Consider the following 18,127-nt stretch of genomic DNA (forward strand, 5'->3'; position numbering starts at 1 on the left):
TTCTTTAAAAAAGAAATTCTAAAAAATAATATTAATTTTTGAATTTTAAATTGAATTTATAAAATTATTCGTGGAAAAAAGTATATATATATATATTTGAGAAATTTGAAAAAAAATAGAAAAATAATTTCGAAAGATGTGCGATGTGAGAATATACAAGTTTTATATAATTATACTTGGAAATGTTGCTTTGTGTGAGAACTTTTAGGAAAGTAAATTCGATAATTAATTATGGCCTTGGAAATCCGAAGCGATAAATCATAGTCCATTTCGACCGCACGTTTCTGTATATATATATATATATGAAAACACGTTTTCAGGCAAACTCTCTGTTATGTAACGATCCTCTTTTCTCGCAGAGCAATGACCCCCTAGATTCACAAAATCCAATGTTCAAGTATATTTATTATTTATTTTAAGACAGTGTCCAATGGAATATGGTCTTTACTGTTACTTATAGACTCTCTTACCATTTTGAAGTTATTGATTCCTCTGTTCGAAGCTAACATCTTACTCCTTTACTCTTTCACCTGTTATTAAATGTAAAATAAAGAATTATACAATTTCTCCGTATGGATATTACAAAAGTTTCATTTAAAACGGTCTTGAATTTTTATTTGTTTAAATAAGTATATTTTGTAGAATTTTCATCAAACCGATTTTCTATATTAGAGAATTTTTATTTGCTCAAATTTTCATATTCAACATAATATAGGCATTATAAAGAATTTTTATTTTATTCTTTCAGATGAATTTTCATTTGTTCGAATTATTATTTGATATAATTTCCATAAAACCGATTTTTCTGCAGAATTTTTACTTAACCGAAAAATCATTTAACAGAATTTCTACTCTCTAAATCTAAATTAGTAAAAAAGTTTATTAATTTGAATTAGTGACTCACTTTTTGCTTCTCAATTAGTAAAGTTTTACTAATTATTAGTAACTTTTATTAACAATTAGTAAAATTTAACTAATTCTAAAGCAAAAAGTGAGTCACTAATTTAAATTAGTAAACATTTTTACTAATTCAGATTTAGAGAGTAATTGATAGAATTTTCATTTGTCCGAAATTGAAAATGACCGAACAAAAACAGAAACATTTCGCCGCGATTTTTAAAATCAAACAATCCCACTTGGAAAGATTCCCCGGAAAGTGCCCTCTGAAGGTTCTATCAGAATTCCGCCGGAACTTCCAACGTAATTCCATCGGAATTCCACCGGAAATCCAAAGAATTTCCAATAGGATTCCGACGGAGTTCCGACGGAATTAGGACTCTAAAAATTTTGAAAAAAAATTAATTGGAATTCCGTCGGAATACCATCGGAAATTCTTTGGAACTCCGGCGGAATTCCGACGGAATTACGTTGGAAGTTCCGGCGGAATTCTGATAGAACCTCCAGGGGGCACTTTCCGGGGAATCTTTCCAAGTGGGATCAAAATTTATCCATAAAATTATGATTGGTTGATTTTAAATTAGAAATTCTGTTAAATGATTTTTCGGTTAAGTAAAAATTCTGTAGTATGAAAAATTGGTTATTGGGAAATTAAATCAAATAATAATTCGAACAAAGGAATTTTATTCGTTAAGTATAGAAATATTTTCCGGTCTGTCGAACATCTTTCAATTTTTCTTCATATAACGCATACAAATATATATATATGGTACATTCGAGGAACGAATAAAAACTCAATTTAGGTCAGTTTGTAAATGAGCAGTAGAATTGACATCGTCGAAAAGACGTCGACTACTATTATATATATCTAGCAGTCTCTCTAACCCGTGCGATTCACTTCACTCCTTTGGGTGTCGCATATATATATATATATATATATATATATATATATATATATATATTCGGTTTTCAGGATCTCTAGCGATCCTGAAAACCTCCGCGAGTTGCAAGTTTCAAGCCAATCTTTTTAATTTAAAAAAATTTTTTAGGCATTTTGAAAATCGGACTTTGGATAATCGCGTTATCAGCAAAGAAAGCGGATTATTATTGGATCCGAAAAACACCCCGAGTTACAAGTTTTAATCAATTTTGCATTCGTCTTTAAGGTTTTGACTACGTTTTTAATAATTTTGCGTCACAGTGGTGCATTTAGTTCTTAACTTGTAAGATGGTTGTATGGCTTCCCCATTGGATTAGCAAACACAAAGGCCAGGTTTCGATTCTTCATGACGGCAAATTTTTCTGTTTTGGAATTTCATTAATTTCGATTTCGAGACAAAAAAGATTACATATTTAACGGATAAATAATTTAGGACACTTTAGCTGATTCAAAGTATTTGAGAGTACCGTGAATGAACTCAAATAGCACGTAAGATTTCACCAATCTTGCGGTATGCTTGCAGCGCAATATTGCCAACCTTACACGGAAAACTTGCGGCCAGTTTACTGTAAGCTTCAAATATCTCACCTGACCGAAAACTTAAAAAGTAAGTTTACCGAAACATTGCAGTGTAAGATAACTGTAAGATTGCACAATATGATAATCGCAAGATTGCTGAGTGAGCTTGCACGGCAACCTCCCACCAACATTGCTACAAGCTTACCGTGCAAGATTACCGAGCAATCTTGCGATAATCTTATTGTGCAATCTTACAGTTATCTTACACTGCAATGTTTCGATAAACTTACTTTTTAAGTTTTCGGTCAGGTATAAGACATTTAAAGCTTGCAGTAAGCTTGCGGCAAATTTGCCGTGCATGGTTGGCAATATTGCGCGGCAAGCTTTCCGCAAGGTTGCTGCAAGCTTACGTGCTACCTGGGATTTTGAAGAATTTTCAAGTGAAATATTGTGAGTTATATCTGAAGTGTCGTAAATTATATTTGAGGTACACGGAAAAAAATGGGATTGTGGTGCAAACAATTTTTGGATTGTTGTCAGTAGATTTTTTGATATTACAATTCGAAATGTTAATATTACAATTCGGATTGTTGTCAATACAAATGTATGTTGTTTTAACAAAAATACGAATTTTTTGTTGTCAGTTTTGTTGTCAGTTTGCAATTCCGTACAGTTGCAGAAGCAAACTCTCTGTCGATTGCTGATGGAACAATCCAGATTTATGTTCAGCTGACAAGTTTATTGTTCCATGTCACGTGGTCATCTTGAATTCTCGCAAACTGGCGTGCAGATCGTCGCGTCGTTTGATTCTGGCACATGTGCCACTTTTGCTTTTATTATTAACTTTTTTTTTTAAATTACAAAGTGTTGTTAAATAATGAATCCGGTTAAAGTGAGAAATCTATTGCAAGTGTATTGAATAGATGAAGAGACAATTTCATCGTTTATCGGTAAGTTATACTCGGTTACTATTGAACATATAACCTCAGCTTAAAAAATACAAAATGTGTGTTAAATATTATTTAACAACAAATTTCAACTCAAAATAATTTGTTGGTTTCAGTTCAAAGAATGTGATTCAGAAACTTAATGTTCCACAGATTTTAATGCAAATGAAACTGATGATATCCAACTCAAAATAATTTTTTTGTTTCAAAAGTCAAAGAATTTGATTCAGAAGCTGCATGTTCCACAGATTTTAAATGCAAATGAAACTGGTGATATGACCTACGGAAATCTGCTATCAATTATTTTAGAAGGCGTAGAAACTAAACAAATTGTATTAGACGGATCAAAGCTTTGTTAATACAACAAATTGTATTGCCGATATAACAATTTAGTTTTGTTATTTCAACTGTTCCATAACAATTTTCTTTGTTCATCAAACAATTCTGTTTGTTCACCGAACAATATCCGAATAGTTTTAATAATAATCCCATTTTAACAATTTTTTTTTGTCCCAAAAACAAATAGAACTGTTGGTTCTACTCTCTAAATCTGAATTAGTAGTTTTTCTACTAATGAAAGAGTGCGGATTCGTTTACCAATTGAATTAGTAACAGTTTTGATTCTTTTTTAGTAGAATACTACTAATTGCTAGTAGAAAACTACTAATTCATGAAGTAAATCGTATTTTTTACTATTTTAACTTATTAAGCCGATTTACTCCATGAAATAGTAGTTTTCTACTAAGAAAGAGTCAAAACCGTTATTAACTCAATTTGTAAACGAATCCACATCCTTTCTCTCCAAATCTGAATTAATAAAAATGTTTACTAATTTAAATTAGTGATTCACTTTTTGCTTTAGAATTAGTTAAATTTTACTAATTGTTAGTAAAAGTTACTAATAATTAGTAAAATTTTACTAATTGAGAAGCAAAAAGTGAGTCACTAATTCAAATTAGTCAACTTTTTTACTAATTCAAATTTAGAGAGTTCATTAGTAGAAAACTATTCAGATTTATAGAGAGTATATTGACAATTTGGAATTGTTGTGTGGACTTAATTTTTAGTAACCACAATAATTCTTTTTTCACCATGTATCGAGAATTATCTAAAGTATCGTGAAATATTTTGAATTATCTTAAAATAATATAGTATTTGAAGTATTTTAAATTATCTGAAATATCTTTAATTATTTGAAGTATCGTTATAAATATTCAGAAGTACCTTATTGAAGTACTTTGCACGCAAAAAAATTTTTACTTAAAAGAGGGATATGTTTTACTAAAACAGTGAAAGTTTTCGCTATACTTTAGATAAATATATCGCTATTCAAGAGAAATTTATGGTTCCAGGTGAATATTTTTTTGCATGATGATGTATCTTCAAAATATTTTGAAATATCTTCAACTATCTGAAGTTTTCTAAATATCATCTTTAAAAAATACTTTAGAAGTATTTAGGCTCAAATTTTGATCTTATACCACCTTGGTATTTCTCGAAATACTAATTTTTACCAAAAACTTTTGTCCTCATTAGAGAAGAATAATAATAATTTTTTTTTTTAAATAAAGAAAAAGTAAAACTGAAGTGTTTTTTTTGTTTCTCCGTAAATTTTTGTTTCTCAAATTTTGATCTTATACACCTCGGTATTTCACGAAATACTAATTTTTACCAAAAACTTTTTTCCTCATTAGAGAAGAATAATAATAATTTTTTTTTTTAAATAAAGAAAAAGTATGTGTCTTTTTGTTTCTCCGTAAATCCGTCAACAATACGAAGTTGCATACAGACACACACACACACATACACTAGCAAAAAAAGCACGCATGCTCCTTAAATATGTATATATGTGTATGTACATATAGTGAAATGTCGAAAAAGCCCACACACTCACTCGTGTGTCGTGCTTTGGCGCGTCACGTATGCGAGAGAGTTTGCCTTGCCTATATATCTCTGTTGAGGTGCACTAGCGTCGCGACGGTGCTTATGGTGGTGGTAACCTTTGAATTTTGTGGAGAGGGGTTGGTGTGTTCGGATGGCGGCGCTCCTAGCGCGCAAGCCGAACTGGCGGACGCGGATGCAGTTACGGGAGCGCAGCGCGACCCAACGCAAGTCGTAAACGCATATTCCAGCCGGAGTGGCAGGCAGCAAGGCAGCGAGGCTGGCTGGCTGGCTAGCAAGTCTCTCTCCTCCGAGTTGTGCGATTTAAAAAAAAAAAAATAAATAAATAAAACAAAAAAAAAAGTGTTAGTGTGCATATATATTCGTCATAAAAAAAATTGTCGAAATCTTTTTAAATTTCAAAAAAGGAGAACTGCGGTAAAAATTCAAGGGTACCTGCCTTCTAAGAAGGATAAAAAAAATAGTGAAGTCTTTTTTTTTTAAAAAAGTGCAAAACTGATAAACAAGTGAAGTGACACCCCCTCCCCTCCAGGTGGAATAATTTTTTAAGTGCTCACACTGCCTTTCTCGATTATTGTTATCGAGGACTAATCCCAAATATTTTTTTCCATTTTTTTTTTTGCCGGCATGAGATAAGGATTGCATTGGTCTCCACGCGGTTCTCCAGATTTTCGCGGTACAGTGACCTTGGGGCATGCATTCGTGATAGTTTGTTTTCGAATCTTTTTTTTTTTTTTCCTTTTTTTGGGTGCCAACCGGAGGAGCTTTAATAATTTAAAAAAAAAAGTGAAGTGGAGCAAATAAGTTGGAAGATTCTGTTTGAAAAAAGAAAAAAAAGAAATTTCTTTTTTTTTGGGACAACGACAGGGCCATTTTCTTGGGATCCTCGAGCGACGGTGACGACAGTGAGTAGTCAGTGTTCCTTTCCAGCAATTACATACCTAGAGAATCGCCTTGCTAGGAGAGAAGGAACGGAAGAAGAGGAGAGAGAACGAAAGGCGAAAAGATGGAGAGGGAGAGCTCTGTGTGTGTGTGTGTGATATTGAATTTGTGTGTGTGTGTCTGTGTGAGTGTAAGTTTTTGCATCTATGTGTGTGTGTGTGTGTTTGATGGCATAGGTGCGCGGGAGAGAAGAAGTAAGGACAACGAGCCAAGCCCACAACTGCCTTTCGACGCACACTCAAAATGGCTAAAAAAAAAAAATAAATTAAACGCTAGATTCGATCATTATATGGCTTTTTTCTAAAAAAAAATACTGAATAAGTTTTTCCCTCCAAAACAAAAAACAGTGATTTTCCACGTGTTGAAAATGCTGACAGTGAATTTTGTGATCAAGGAAAATTTCCCTTCTTTCTTTTGAAAATTATTTATTGAAAAATTGAAATTTTTGAAAAATAATAACAGTCGATTAAAAAAAAAGGTAGAACTTTTTCCAATTGACATTTTTTTCCAAAAAAAAAGTGCTGGAATAGTGTTTCTCAAAAAAAAAAAAAATTGTCATGTTCCCAAAGAACTTTTTTTCCAATATTTTTATTATCTGATTCTTTATAATTAAATTAATATTTAATAATTAATTATTTTTCTTAATTTAAATAATTAATTAGAAAAATTCCTTGGGAACATAATTTTTTGGAATACAATTTTTTTCTTTTGGAAAACACTTTGGGCGAATTATTTTGAAAATGCTGACAGTGAATTTGTGTTCTTTGTATATTCATTATCGGAAAATGGATCGAAAATTTCCCTCCTTTTTTTTGTGGAAAATTAATAATAGAATTAAATTATTGAAAAATTGAAATTTTTTGAAATTATTAAAAAAAATTTGACAGTTTATTAAAAAAAAAGATATAGGACTTTTTCTAATGAACATTTTTTCTCAAAAAAAAGTGATTCTTTATAATTAAATTAATATTTAATAATTAATTATTTTGCTTAATATAAATAATTAATTAGAAAAGTTCCTCGGGAACATAATTTTTTGGAATACAATTTTTTTTTTTTGGAAAATAAACCTTTCTTTGGGCAAATTATTTTGTCGTTGAAAATGCTATAATAGTGAATTTTTTTTCTTTGTATATACATTATCGGAAAATGGATCGAAAATTTTCATTCTTATTTTAAAAAAAAAATCATTAATTGAAAAATTCTAACATTTTTGAAATTGTTAAAAATTTTATCTGAAAATTGATTAAAAAAAAAAACCGATAGAGTGACATTTTTACCAATATGGAAAATTTTTACCATTTTTTGCCAAAAAGTGCATGTTTCCAAAGTAAATTTTTTCCCATTATTTTATTCTCAGAAAATAATATATTTAATTAATAATTAATAATTAATTATAATATGGAAAAATTAGTTTTTGAGAAAACTTTTTGGGGAAATATATTTTTCTTAGAGAATTATTTTTTTTTTTGGAGAAAAAAATATCCACTAGGAAAAGTTGATTTAGTTAATTTAATTAATTAATATAAAATAACTAGTTTGAAAAAAAAATTTCTTAGGAATATTTTTGGATAATTTTTTGTGAAAAATGTCCCTCGGAAAAAGTTGATTGAGAAAAGTGTACCACAATGAAAAAAAAAAAAATATTTTAATAAAAAATTCGCGTTGTCAAAATTTAAGCAGTGGAATTAATTTACAATTGCTAAATTTTGATAAGAAGTTATGTAAAAAAAAATGTAAAAAAATATTTTAAAACTAAATTCTAAAATTTTTTTTGACAATCGTTTATTTGCGATTCTCATCAGAAATGTGAAAATTAAAATTTAAAAAATAATTTCAATTTAAACGTTTGGAAAAAAATGTGTTGTCAATTTTTTTTTCTACTAAAATTTAGTATAAGATTTTGGTAATTTTAGCACCTAATGTTTTAGTGAGAGAAAATTTTTAAATTAATTTTTCATATAAAATAGCAAAAAAAAAAATAAACGTTTTTATAAAAAAAAACAAAGTACATTAGTTGAAAATAAAACTTCTGAGTGTAAAGCTTATGAATAATTTCTTGGGACAGCAGTTTTGTCAAATTATTATATAAATCGTTTTTGAGGATATAAATAGAAGAAATTCGTTAATAAATTAAAATGAATTTTTTTTTTTTCGTGAATTTGTAAAAGTGACACAAATTGAATAAATATGCGACGTAAATTATAAATAAAAGTGATCGATAATTTAATATATGACAGTTTAGCTTATTAACTGCAAGCGTTTCAGAGATGACTAAATTTTGAATTTTCTTTCAATTTTTAAAAATATTCTTATATTTTTTGATAGATTAAAACTTTGTTTATGCCTTTTTTTAGGCATTGAGTGAAAATTTTAAAAAAATTCTCTTCCTCCAAAAAAAAAGTTATAAAAATTATTATTTTTTAATTTAATTATCTAATATGAAAACCCATTTTCGATAATAAAAATATATTTGATATACAGTTGAGTTTTGACAAAAATGTGGGATTTATTATTAATATAGGCTATAGCTATCAGTATAAATGTTTTTTTTTTCGAAATGTTGCTAAAGTTGTATAATAAATGCTCGAATGTTGAAATTGATATCGTAGAAACATGAAATAAAGTTATAACCTTGTCAACTATAGATAAAAAAAATCGAGTTCTTTTTAGCGCTAAATTTAACGAGTTTTACATTTTATAATGAGTCAAAAATGTATAACAATTTTTCTGATTTGAAATTGAAAAAAAAAATTACATTTTTTTTTGTGATAAACGTTTTTTTTTATTAAATATAAAAAAACGATTTAATTATTTCGATTTTTAAATTATAACGAACATATGATAATTAAATATTCGTTCGCTTAATTAAATTTGACATTTTGCTGTTTCAAGAAATATTCAAGTGTTTATCGTTTATAAAGTTGCAATGATACTTTGTCTCTGTTTTTCACGAAAATTTATGATTATTTCTGGAAATCTGAACTCTCAGCATTTTCATATTACTTAAAATGTCTTTTTGACATACATTAACGTTGACGTTTGAAAAAAAAAGTGAAGAAAAATGGTTGTTGGAATTAAAGTTTCCTTCCTTATTGGCTAATACATATTTATAAAAAAAAATTTACCTTTTAAAAAGTGTCAATGAATATAGTTTCAATTCGCTTTAGTAAATAATAAAAAGTCTTTTAATTTAAAAATGCAAAATGTTGATTAGTTTTATCAGATCTCCAATTTAAAAATGTTCAACTTTTTAGTAGAAATTATTAAAAATTTAATTTTCCGTTTTGTTTTTGAATGTTAAGAAAGCAGTATTTTTGAGTGAATAAAATTTTTTTTTTTGAAATAGCCATTTGAGTGTGAAATTGAGTTAAATTTGGGGGAAAAAAAATTCTCTCTCCTCTTTGGGTTTCTTCTTTTCTAACTTGTGTGTATGTGTGACCAGAGATCAGTGATTCAGATTTTGCAATTTCTTTCCTCGGCGTGGTTGGAACTGTTCCAGCGGCATTTTCTTATCGGTGTTTTGTCTACCACATTTTGCGCTCTCCTTCCGTCTTCCAACTCTTTTATACTTCCTTCCTCTTATTCGACCAGTTGACTCCGTAACGTGTTCTCTCCCTCGAGGTGTATGTGTGCACTGTGCACTTTTCCACGTTTTTTTTTTTCTTTCTCTTTTTCTCAAACACGTCTCAAGTTTTTCCAATGCTAAAAATACTCTTTTAAAAGGACTCGGGAAAAATCTTGAAAAATTCGTGCGACATTTCTAAACGAATTTAAAATTACTTATCGTTATTTTTTTTTGAGGGAAAATTTATTTTGAAATATTTTTGAATTGTTAACATTAAGTTTCTTTGTTTTTTTTTTTTATTTAAAATTTTATTTCTTCAATTTTTCCATTTGGAACTTTTTTTTCGAATTCTTTGATTTGAAATATTTTATTGTTAACATTATTTTAGTTAAATTTCTTTTTTTTTTACTCTCCAAATTGAAATTAGTAAAAATTTTACTAGTGACTCACTTCTTGCTTTTGAATTAGTTAAATTTTATTAACTTCATAGTAAATTTTTTTAATTATTAATTAGTTAAATTTTACTAATTTTAAAACAAAAAGTTAGTCTTTCAAATTAGTTAAAATTTTTCCTAATTTAGATTTAGAGAAAAAAAAATACAAATCGTTATTATTTTAAATGAAATTTCTAAATTCTGTGAATTTTCCGTTAAATAAAAATTTTATAATACAAAAAAATTGTTTGGAAATTCTGTCAAAAAATAATTGCAACAACAACAAAAAGAAAACTAATAATTTGTCTATATAATAAACTTGGAATAAAACTACGAAATAATAAAAATTTTACATATAAAATAAAAATTTTAATTTTAACTAAAAATTTTAGTTCAAATCCAGTTTTATTTCATTTTTTTTTCTAAATCGTAAAATAATACACGTTTGAAATAGTATTTTTTTTTTTAACTACAAATATTTTTATATTAGCGCATCAAATCATAAAACTGAAAAATATATCTTGAGTTAGAGAAGAAATGAAAAAATGCGGTTTAAGTAGAAAATGCTGTAACATTCAGACGTTATATATATGTATAGAAGAAAATCTATACTTGAAAAAATAGAAGAGGTTTGAAAATATAAATATTTTGTTAACGCAAATAAAAACGGCTTTTTGTTTATTGCATTTATTAAGAGTCTAGAAAATTATTTATTAGTAGAAAAAGCAATTTTTGGTAAGATACCCGCATTTTTAAAAATCTTCAATATTCTTCTTTTTTTACAGTCACTTTATACATATATTTTTTTAGCCACATTTCGGAACATTTTATTATCAACTAACCATATCTATGAAATTTTTTATTTTTTTCGGAAAATTAATAAAAACTTTATGTTTGCATTTTTTTTTTTTTATCACATTTTTGTTTTACAACTAAAAACGTATTCACATAATTTTATATATTTTTGGAATATATGTAAAGTTAAAATTAAGTTTAAATTTATAAGACTAAATAGTTCTTTTGGTCATGAATGAGTGCTAATAAAAGTAAAAGGGTAATAAAATAGTGTGGTAGCAATAGACATATAGTATATAGTATCAATAAAGATGTATAGCAGTAAAATACTAAATATGTAAAATAATATATTCAACCTCTCAATAATTTTCAAAAAAAAAAACACCAAGAATTTAGTCTTAAAATTACACAATTATCCCAAATCATTAATTAGAATTTTCATTTAAAAGAATTTTATTAGAAATAATTATTTTATTGACGAATTTTCATTTTTCTATCATTTGACAGAATTTTGCTTTTTATACGAATTTTTATTTAACAAAATTTTCAGCTATTTCTGTTGGGCAGAATTTTTATTTTCTAGTCATTTAATTTACATGACTTTTTATTTCAGAAAATTTTATTCTAAGTGAATTTTAATTTTAACAGAATTCTCATTCAATCGAATTTTATCTGATTTGAATTTTTAATAGAAAACAATTTCAATTTAACGAATTTTTTTTTGTACAAATTTTTAAGACGCTGAATTTTCATTTGTCCGAAATTATAAATGTCCGAAAAAACATAACCTACAAAATGATTTCGGCACGATTTTTAAAATTGACCAATCACGATTTTCTTGATAATTTCTAATTGGTCAATTTTAAAAATCGCGCCGAAATCATTTTGTAGGTTATGTTTTTCTCGGACATTTATAATTTCGGACAAATGAAAATTCGGCTTCTTAAAAATTCGTGCAAATAAAAATTCGGTATTTCTGAATTTCTGAATGAACTTCTGTCATTTAAAAATTCGAAATTCTATTGAATGAAAATTCTCTGTTAAATTAAAATTCTTTTAAATAATTAATAAAAAATCATTTAAAGAAAATAATTGTAAAATAAAAATTCTGCCAAACAAAAATTCGGTACCTAAAAATTTTGTTGACCAAAAATTCGTAGAAAAAGAAATTCCGTCAAATGTTAATTTGAAAAATAAAAATTCGTATGTAAAAAATAATTATTTTTAATAAAATTCTTTAAAAAGAAAATTTTAATTAAGGCAAATTTTGCAAAAAGTCGCTTTTCAAAAATTTACCATTTTTTTTTCAAAAGTGAAGAAAAATAATAAAAGTGGCTTTAAATTTTTTTCCCCCCCTTGAAAATTTGAACAAAAGTGAAATAATTTTTAGCATATGAATATGATTTGACGAATATATGTTTTTTTTTTTTTGCAATGCAGTTGATAAAAATCAATGAGGGATCATCAATTTTTAATTTTTCGTTATTTCAAAGCGAAAGTGCGTGACCAAAATTGAACTATATATATATATAGTATAAGCGCACGTTGCATGTTCTTTGGAGCGTGCGAAAACTTTTCCCTCCAAAAATTCGTGAATCGACCGGAAACGAGGTGAGTCGGTTTTGCATTTGAACCGATTTTGATTGAGCGTTGGAGGAACGCATATAAAAGTTTGTTCTACGAAATTTCAGTGAATTGTCTGACATTTTATTCTTTAAATCGCCAAGAAATGTTAGTCAAATTTTTTTTATTTAAATTTTCTCTCTTATTTTTTTTTCCTTTTTCCTCGCCACAGAAAAAAAAGAATTTAAAAGCTTTTTTTTACATTCACTATAGTTTCTCTTCAATTTTCGCTTTTTTATTTTCATTGCAATTTTGAGTTTTTAATTTTAAATTCCATTTATTTATTTTCAAGAATTTGTTTTAATATTAAAATTCCTTTTTTTCATTTTCCGTTAAAATTACATTTATTTGTTTTAAAATTAAATTTCCATTTATTTTAATTAAAAATTACATTTAATTATTTTAAATAAAAAATTTTAAATCACATTGCATTATAATGTTAATTACCTAATTTTCTTTCATCGCACGTTTGCATCTCGTTTTTGTTTAAATTGAAATATTATTATATGTTTAATTCATAAACATTTTGTTTCAGTCTGTTAATTGACCTGAACTAGCCAAGTAGCATTTGCGCTAAATTGATTCATTTTTTCTTATTCTTACTACTCATTTTTTCTATTTTTTTTTTTTTTTTTTTTTTTTTTTAAATAAAAGTACCGTGTCGTTTGCGCTCCAATTTCAATAGTAATTCGAAACGTTGAGATGCAAAATCACGTACTTTAAACACTTTATAAGTTATATTCACACAGTCTACATAATTACTTTTTGATATATATATATATATATATATATATATATATATATATATATATATTGTCACTGAATATTGATTTCATTCCGCGTAAACAAGGAATAGAGAAAATTGTATATAAAATGAAACTCGATACCTGAATTTTTATATTTGTTTTTTTTTTCACGAATTCGCGTTTATTTCATTTGTATAGTCAGCACTTTACTTGTATTTGTTTTATTTTGGTGCCACGCGTCATTTACAGTGACCGCTTTAAAAAAGTAAAACCGCCCATGAGTATTGGGAAATTGATAAAAAAAAAAAAAAAAAAAACGCTTACATTCCTACTTGTCACGACTGACTCTTCGTGTAAAAAATATACTTTTTTTCAGCTTTTCCAATATTTTATTTCAAAAATAGAAAACACAGATTTCAATGTATATTGCGCTCGCGCGCACAATATGGTTTCGTGTTTCACAAAAATCGCGGTATAGTTTATTTTAAAAAGTCAAAACTATTTTTCATTTTATTCGTATATATATTTTAATTCTTTATCAACCAAAAATAAAACTCATAAATTTAAAAAAAAAAAAAAATGTTAATTTATTTGTTTCGAGACAAAAAATGATTGAAATTAAATTCTTAGAATTTTTATTTGATAGCAATTAAAACGAATTTTTATTCGACAGAATTTCATTACGTAGAATTTTGTTTTCTTTTAGAAGAATATTTATTTGTTCGAATTATTATTGGACAGAATTTTCCATTTACAATGTTCCATATACAATTTTCCAGAATTTCTGATAGAAATTTCATTTTTTCGAATATAAACATTACACAGAAAAATTTCGTCGCGAATTTTCAAATTAACCAATCAATATTTTCTGAAATTTCTAATTGGTGAATTTTAAAAATCGCGCCAAAATCATTTTCTAGGTTATGTTTTTTCGGACATTTATATTTTCGGACAAAAGAATATTCGTCATTTTAAGAATTATATCAAATATGAATTTGCACTTTCGGAATTATTATTATTATTATTATTATTATTATTATTTTATTATGTTTGAATTATACTTATACTTATACTTTTTAGCCGAATTTTTATTTGTTCGAATTATTATTTGCTATAATTTCCCTATAATCGATATTTCATATTACAGAATTTTTAATTAGCCGAAATATCATTTCACAAAATTTCTAATTGATAGAATTTTCATTTGTCCAAAATTGCAAATGGCCAAACAAAGACAGAAAGATTTCGGCGCGATTTTTAAAATCAACCAATCACAATTTTATGCATAATTTTTGATTGGTTGATTTTAAAAATCGCGCCGAAATCTTTCTGTCGATTGTTTGTTCGGCCATTTGCAATTTCGGACAAATGAAAATTCTATCAATTAGAAATTTTGTTAAACGATTTTTCGGTTAAGTAAAAATTCTGTAGTATGCAAAATCGGTTATAGGAAAATTATATCAAATAATAATTCGAATAAATGAAAATTCATATCTAAAAGTATAAAATGAAAATTCTATGCAATGAAATTCTACCCAATAAAAATTTTTTAAAATGTCTATTATGTTAAATATGAAAATTCGAGCAAATGAAAATTCAAAGAAATAAAAATTGTGTGAATTAAATTTTTGGTTACATAAAAATTCTGTAATATAAAAAATCGGTTTGATGAAAATTCTATGCAAAATATTGATTTGAACAAATAAAAATTCTGCTCAAAAATAATTATGACAAATCGAAATTCCATAAAATGAAAATTCTAACTAATAATTTTTAGGACATATAATTATCCGTCCCGATTTTTTTTGCTATAAATTCTGTAGTATGAAAATTCATTTAAAAGAAAATTCTATGCAATTAAATTCTACACATAAAAAAAGAAAAAGTATAATTTTTACTACTTTCGGAGTAAAACGTGAACTGTCCGAAGTTTCTGCGCATCTCTGCGGCAACTTTTACTCCAAAAATAGTAAAATTTACTCCAGTAATAGTAAAAATTACTATGACAATAAAATTTACTACAGAAATAGTCAATTTTACTATTTTTGTAGTAAAAGTTGCTAGAGATGCGCAGAAACTTCGGACAGTTCCCGTTTTACTCCGAAAAGTAGTAAAAATTACTTTTTCTTTTTTTTCGGTGTATTTAATAAAAATTCGAACAAACATAAATTCGGCTACAAGAAAATTCTATCTATTGAAATTCTATCAAATGAAAATTCTAATAAATTAAATAATTTTAAGTATTATACATGCGTTTTTATTATTATTATTATTATTGTTATTATTACTAAAAAAAAATTATGATAAATTTTTTTCATCTTTTCCTCGTGTCATGTGATAGTTTCCGTGTGTATTTTTTTTTATTTCTGTTATCTCAGCGTAGTTTCTTCTTTTTTTTTTTGGTTAATGTACCTATATAAACGGTTGGTACTTGACATTCGCGGGAATGCAATTTGGCATTCACAAACTCTCGCAGGCGCCTTGCATTCTGGCACAGTTGCTTTGGGATTCAACGTTGGCGCGTCAATTTAGAGATTCGGTTTAATTCTCTCGCGACTAATTTTGAGCCGGATAAGACGACACACACACATATAACGTCGGTGTTGGATAGTTTGGTGTTGTTCTCTGGATCTTGCGGTCCGGTGGCTGCGCGATGCGGTGTATGTTGGTGGTCGTTATAGGCTCGCGCGTCTTGCTTTAGAAAGCTAAATTCGCAGTAGGTTAAAGTAGAAAATTTGGTTTGACCTCGATTTAGATGCACGTACAAGTTGAAAACGCAAAAGACCTTAGGAGATTCACATCCAACACACACACACTCACATATATATTCAATTATTTCTTTATTATCATTGCACAAAGAATGTTTTTATACACGCAACAAAGAAAACACTATTCGTCCAGTAGATATATATTTATTAACTATATATACATATACAGTCGTTACTTTAATTCTACAAATAGAAATTTTGAAACTTGTTCTCGAACTTTGATTTTTTATTATTTATTAATTTTTACTTCATAAAAAAAGTGGATTACAATAATTACAAATATTTTTCATATATTTGAAAAAAAAAGAAAAGGTCTCATTATTCCACGTGGATAGAAAAAGTTTACTGTGGCAACGAACTATTTGCTGTCACAGCAAATTACGTTAGCTAATATAGGGACAGCAAACAAATTTGCTGTGGGGTCAAAAAAGTTTGCTGTGACAGTAAATTTTTAAAAATTAACACTGATATTGTTTATCACAGTAAAAATTTTCGTTGTCATATAGCAAAAAATTTAGCTGTGGTTATTAATTTTAATAGATCTGATATAGCAAAGATTACACTGAGAAAAATGTTTAGTCAGGGCAACCAAAATTTGGTTGAGTGTTTTTTGTTGGCATAACAAAAATGTTTGGTTAGCCCAATCAAATTTTTTTTATAAGGTCAACAAAAATGTAAAATGCAAATCAAATTATTTGGTTGTCGCAATCAAATTTTGGTTAGGACAACAAACGATCATTTGGTTTTTTAGACCAAACTATTTTGTTGTGTTAACCAAATTATTTTGTTGTCGTAACCAAATTTTGATTGGAATTTAAAAATGTTCAACCAAATTATTTAGTTGGCCTAACCAAATGTTTGGTTGAGATAACCCTACGGCTTTGTTTCAGCGAACCAAAATTTGGTTACAAGAACCAAAATTGCCTAACCAAACAATTTTGTTGCAAACACTAAATTTTTTTTCTCAGTGGAGTTATAGCATCTGTAAGCAATTCCTTTTTTTCCGTGTATAACAGTCATTAATTTCAAGGAATTTTATTATTTGTTATTATTTTTCTATAACGAATTGTCATATTTCGGATTAGAATTTAAAAAAATTTGTTTTTAATCGAATTTTTATCATAATTCTTATGTATCGAAATTTTAATGAACAGAATTCTTAAAACGCCGATTTTTTATCCGAAATTGCAAATAGCCGAACAAATAATCGACAGAAAGATTTCGATGCGATTTTTGCACCGATTTTAAAAATCGCGCCAAAATCTGTTTGTAGGTTATGTTTGTTCGGCCATTTTGCAATTTCGGACAAAAAAAAATTCGGCCTTTTAAGAATTCCTGTTCATTAAAATTAATCGTTACATAAGAATTATGTTAAAAATTCGATTAAAAAAAAAAATTCTATCAAATTCTAATTTGAAAACTTTGAATTGGTCTAAAAAAAAATAATTAAATATTCTTTAAAATTAAAAAAAAAAAATTAAAAAAGTATAAGCCTTTGATGAAATGAATTTTTCGCAAAAAAAAACGAAAGAAATGAGGCAAAAAATTTAACTGTGGTAACTAATTTTGATAGATCTGATATAGCAAAGATCAGTTAGCATCTGTAAGCAATTCCTTTTTTTCCGTGCATAACAATTATTAATTTTAAGGAATTTTATTATTTGTTATTATTTTTATTTTTCTATAACGAATTGTCATATTTCGGATTAGAATTTAAAAAAATTTGTTTTTAATCGAATTTTTAACATAATTCTTATGTATCGATAAATTTTAATGAACAGAATTCTTAAAACGCCGAATTTTTATGTTTTTCCGAAATTGCAAATAGCCGAACAAATAATCGACAAATAATCGCGCCAAAATCTTTTTGTAGGTTATGTTCGGCCATTTTGCAATTTCGGACAAAAAAAAATTCAGCCTTTTAAGAATTCTGTTCATTAAAATTTATCGATACATAAGAATTATATGTTAAAAATTCGATTAAAAAAAAAAAATTCTATCAAATTCTAATTTAAAAACTTTGAATTGGTCTAAAAAAAAATAATT

The 18,127-nt window shown here is 27.0% G+C and overlaps 1 protein-coding gene across 7 annotated transcripts in view; it reads left to right on the forward strand.

Moving 5' to 3' along the window:
• The window catches only part of LOC127279175 (mushroom body large-type Kenyon cell-specific protein 1), a 189,345-nt gene that overhangs the window by 36,691 nt on the left and 134,527 nt on the right, over positions 1-18,127 (forward strand). For 5 of the 7 annotated variants that reach the window (XM_051301383.1, XM_051301381.1, XM_051301382.1 and 2 more), the window contains exon 1: positions 5,212-6,110. The exons of 1 other annotated variant lie outside the window; for it this stretch is intronic. The gene's annotated coding sequence lies outside the window, so the exon portion shown is untranslated. Of the gene's footprint in view, positions 1-5,211; positions 6,118-18,127 lie in introns of those variants that run through there. One more of the 7 variants, XM_051301386.1, reaches the window with a different exon arrangement.

The sequence above is a fragment of the Leptopilina boulardi genome, unplaced genomic scaffold, assembly GCF_019393585.1.
Source record: "Leptopilina boulardi isolate dan_hultmark-lab unplaced genomic scaffold, ZJU_Lbou_2.1 LbouV2_214, whole genome shotgun sequence".
NCBI lineage: Eukaryota > Metazoa > Arthropoda > Insecta > Hymenoptera > Figitidae > Leptopilina > Leptopilina boulardi.